Source organism: Galeopterus variegatus, unplaced genomic scaffold (assembly GCF_000696425.1).
Source record: "Galeopterus variegatus unplaced genomic scaffold, G_variegatus-3.0.2 Scaffold3929, whole genome shotgun sequence".
In the NCBI taxonomy this organism is placed as follows: Eukaryota; Metazoa; Chordata; class Mammalia; order Dermoptera; family Cynocephalidae; genus Galeopterus; species Galeopterus variegatus.
The window spans coordinates 93221-97741 of record NW_007730040.1 but is presented as its reverse complement, the minus strand read 5'-3'; the positions used below and the strand labels follow the sequence as shown (position 1 = coordinate 97741).

The window sequence follows — 4521 nt, the reverse complement described above, 5'->3', positions numbered from 1 at the left end:
GACTTCTCATGGAGGCTTGAGACACCCAGGGGTGCCACATGTGGACACTGCAGTGGTTTGCTCAGGAGATGCCAGAGCTCTTAAGAGACAGTTGGGCAGCCTTGCTGATGTGAAAAGTGAGTGGACCAGTCATCATCTGGGTGCTCATCGTGGCCACCATGACTGTGAGAATTTTTCCCCACTGGAGCTGCCCGAAGGATGTACTGGTTCTGCAAGCAGTGCCCAGGGACTCTAGAGATTGTACACAAATGCCATGTTTGTGTGTGCAGATTATGGGGAGAAGGTCCATAGACCTCACAGTGTTTCAAGTTGAGGTGGGCATGACCCCAAAGAGAAGTGCTGGGGCCTCCAGTCTCCCCTGGGCTGACCCAGACCAGACAGACTGAGTTTGGATCCCATCAGATTACCCCTCCCCCCTGGAAGATTGTGCGGGTTGGATTATGTGTTGACAAACTGCCCACATTGAAGAATCCTCTAGGACACAGTCCCATGAAACTTGTCCTTGGGTTTTTTAGGTACCAGGTCTTGAGGACATGGCTCATGGTGGTACACACAGGGCTCTCTGGGAGACCCGTTGGGAGAAACCTTGCACTGGATTCAGTTTCAGGAATAGTTGGACATCTCTTGAGCAGATGCTCTATTTTTATCTTATGGATCCTTTGAAACACGTAAGTGAAATATTTTCTTTTTCCCATTGGCTGCCAGGAAGCTCTGACCCCTGTATATGTAGCCCACAAGTGGCTTGGCTCTTGTATGCTGATCTGGCCGCTGGTCTTTTCAGAATTTTATAGCTTTGTTTTCCCCTTGCCTTATTTTCATCACCTCTTTTTTTCTTAGGAAGAAAAAAACCTTGCTGTTTTATGTGTTTTAGCCTTAACTAAACAAACATCTATGTGGATCAGCACTGGCTACTGCAGAGCCAGGGATTAAGCATTTCCTCTCCGCACTTTCTATCCCAGAAGCCGGTTTGCCAGCTGCTCTGTCCTTGCCCAGTTCCCTTGTGCTTGCTTTGGTTCCTGGGAGCCCTGAGCATTGGGACTCCTCCGTCCTGGCTCCTGAGTCTGGTCAGAAATACGATGTTGAGTTTCTATTTTCTCTACTCTCCCTCCCCATCCCCCAGGGCTGCACAACATTTTTTTAGGGAGAAAAAGCTGGGAACGGAGTTATTTCCCCAACTTAGGCCTCAGCTGCTCCCCAGGTTCCCTTCTGAGGTCCTGCTCTTTTTCGGCTCCTGCCTTGTCCCAGCAGTCCCCAGCGCACTGCTGTCCTTACTGGGCCACCTGAACAGAGAGAGACCATTTCTGGTGGAAAGGAAGTGACTTCACCCTGGTGCCTTGGTGAGGTCCTGCTCTTTTTCGGCTCCTGCCTTGTCCCAGCAGTCCCCAGCGCACTGCTGTCCTTACTGGCCCACCTGAACAGAGAGAGACCATTTCTGGTGGAAAGGAAGTGACTTCACCCTGGTGCCTTGGCAGTGGGGGAGGGAAGAGCTGGCTGGCCGTGCCCTAGGGACAGGAGAGGAGGCATGGTGAGCTGCCACAGCTGATTTTCAGTGGCCCAGCCTGTCATCAATCACCGCTCTAGTTCTTACATGGAGTGGCTTCACGTTGTCTCCAAAAGTGAATAAATTCAAGCTGAACTAAAAAGCTCAGCATAAACTGTGCCTTCCTTCCACTCCAGTCTGTCCAGAGTTACCAGTTCAGTGCAAGTTCCCTCAGTGGTTGTTTATGCATATATACAAATATATATGTATATATATACATATACATACACATCCCCTTTTAAAAAATGAGAAATGGTGGTATATTATTACAGTGTGTTTTCTGCCCTAGCCTTTTTTACTTAATAATATGTCTTGGTTGCTTGTTCCACATCAGTATGTACATGCCTGTGGAGCCTTCTCTGATATAGTCAGTTGAAAAGAAAATCCTGGGGTGGGGGTGGGGATGCTGATTATGAAAGGATTAAGCCTCTGGAAGGGAAGGGTGCCCATGTGTGGGCTTCAGGAGATCCAGGAAACTTCTAAATTGCATGTGTAAAATGGTGGGCATAAATGAAATTTTCTGGGAAGAGGGATTGTGTGTCTAAAGGTCTGTGGCCCAGAAAAGGTAAAAAGACACAGCTCTGTTCTACATGAGGATTCCATACAGCAGGAAGTGGGGGGCTAGCTTGGCAGAAGGCTGAGCCTCTGGGTTCTTGGGCCCAATTGGGGCAGCCATGGATCAGGCTGGGGAGTGGTGGTGGGGGGATGGGGAGAGAGATGCCCAGCCCTAGTATCTTCCTGGAAGATGACTGGATTTTTCCCACTTCCAGTGGAGGGCCCCCATGTCTGCCATGAGGGCGGCCCTGACTGACCCTGAGAATAGAGCATGGGGCCTTCCTGGGATTAGAGAATCCCAGTGGTTAGAGCTGAGAGGCCCTCTACTCAATGGATCTATGGAAACACTGAGGCACAGTGAGGTCGGGGATGCCTTGGCATGCCCTTCCCTTTCCCTGCTTTCCTGTGAGTCCAAAGACTGGAGAAATACAGACCGAGAAAGGCAGAAGCTGTGAGCTGTTCTTGCCTGGGACACTTGGTTCAGTGTTCCTTGCCTGCCCAATCAGAATGAGACAGGGGAGGAGAGGTCCTCAGACGGGGCGAGGCTGCCTGTTGCTGCCTGCCTCTTCGTGTGTGGCTGAGGAAGAGGGGGTGCACAGAGCAGAGGCCTCAGCCTGGGGGCCATGCCATCATCACACCTAGCTGCATCCCGCAGCATCACCTAGTGTGGGGTTGCAGCCAACCAGGCAGGGATTCTGAGCACAGCAGAGATATGCAGGGCAGGGAGGTGCACTGGACTTGTGACCACTAGAGGGCAGCAGGAAAACCACTGCGGTGGCTCGGCAGGAGCTAGTCCCCCGCAGGGAGAGAAGCGGTGGGAAGGAGGGGTGGCGGGCAGAGGCGGGTGGAGATCTACCTCACTGTCAGAGTCAGACCCTGTGGTCTGCAGGAGGATTTGTTCTGAGGCTCCCCTGAGACAAAAAGCAAACCACACATTTAATGATGTTGATATTGATTGACATTTATTGAATGCTTACCTTATGCCAGGCACTGCATTAACTAATTAGCCCTCACAACAGACTTGTTATAATTATCCCCATTTTGCAGGTGAGAAAACAGAAGCCCAGAGAGATTAAGAAATCTAGCCAATAAGTGGTTGAGCTGGGATCAGTGTGGCTGGTGCCAGAGCCCATGTCCCAGCCAACCATAAGGCTGTGTCATATCTATATGTCTGGCATTGACTAAATGCTTTAAGTCTCAATTCTTAGAACCATAGCTATGCTCATACCCACTTTATGGATGGGGAAACAGGCTCAAAGACAGTTGATGAATCACCCAAGTCCACATGCCTGCTGAGTGACAGATCTAGGCCAGTGTGGTCCCTGGCTCGAGCTCTTAGCTCTGAATTAGAGTTCTCCAATATAGAGCTGTTCTCCATGCCCAACCTGTGCCCTAATCAGAAGTTGGCTGATACTGAAATCTGAGCTCTCTGCTGGGAGTGGGAGTTCACCAACGCCCCTGCCTTCCAACAGAAATGACAGATTCAGAGCTTTTGTTTCCAAGGTTTGCTTGGATTTTGACTAGCCGGAGGTGGAGGGAGGCCATGCCAGAGTCTGCTAGAATGGGCCCTGGGGTCCACAATCTGGCTTGGAGGACGAGGGCAATGAGGAGTATTTTGCAGTGGCGAAGGCTCCCTTGGGAACAACAGGACCTGGCCCTGGGGCCTCTGGTTTGCAGGGCAGATGCTTCCAGCATACCAAGGACACTTGGCCAGCCCTGGACCCAGCTCTGCCAGGCTGGCAGGAGGGCGGGGGCATTTCCAGGAGGGCCCGACTTCCCCCATGTTCCCGTTCCCATGCCCTGGCTTTGCCCTCTGGCAGGGGGTGGGGGGATGGCCTGCGGCTGGGCCCTCAAACACATTCCCCTCCTTGGTGCCCAGGCTGCACCTCATGAAGCTGAGTCCACTATCTTAGGGATTTATTAGATTGAGGTGCTTCAGTTCAGATTTATTAGCAAAGCAGCAGCTTTGATTCCTGGCCTTAAGTTTCCCTGGTCATGTGGGTGGGGGTGGGGAGGGGAGTTGCGGGAAGAAACTGAAATGGTCCCCTCCCCGGCAAGATGGCAAGATGATCCTCTCTAAAGAAAACCCTGGGGGTGAATTCTGTTTTCGGAGCCGGAATCCTAGAGTTAAGTGAAGACTCTTTAAGGTTCTGTTTCTAGTCTTGGTGGAGACTGAAGGGGGTGGAATATGAGTGGAATGAGGGAGTGGGACAGGGAAGACGATTTGAATGTGGACTTCATAACACACTGCCTGGGTTGGAATCGTGGCTCTACCCCTTACTATGGGTGTGAGACGGGGAAAGTTATCTAACCTTGTGAGCCTCAGTGTCCTTATCTGTAAAATGGGCATGTGACAGTATCAACCTTACAGGGTTGGCATGAGCATGAGATGAGCTCATGCCTGTGAAGGGAGTGTATGCCTGGAG

At 51.3% G+C, this 4521-nt stretch overlaps 1 protein-coding gene across 1 annotated transcript in view; it reads left to right on the top strand.

Annotated features, from left to right (window-relative positions):
• The first annotated feature begins 430 nt into the window (after positions 1-430).
• Positions 431-4521, top strand: part of CHST1 (carbohydrate (keratan sulfate Gal-6) sulfotransferase 1) — a 9313-nt gene continuing 5222 nt past the window's right edge. Inside the window, exon 1 of the mRNA XM_008586309.1 lies at positions 431-668. The gene's annotated coding sequence lies outside the window, so the exon portion shown is untranslated. The remainder of the gene's footprint in view (positions 669-4521) is intronic.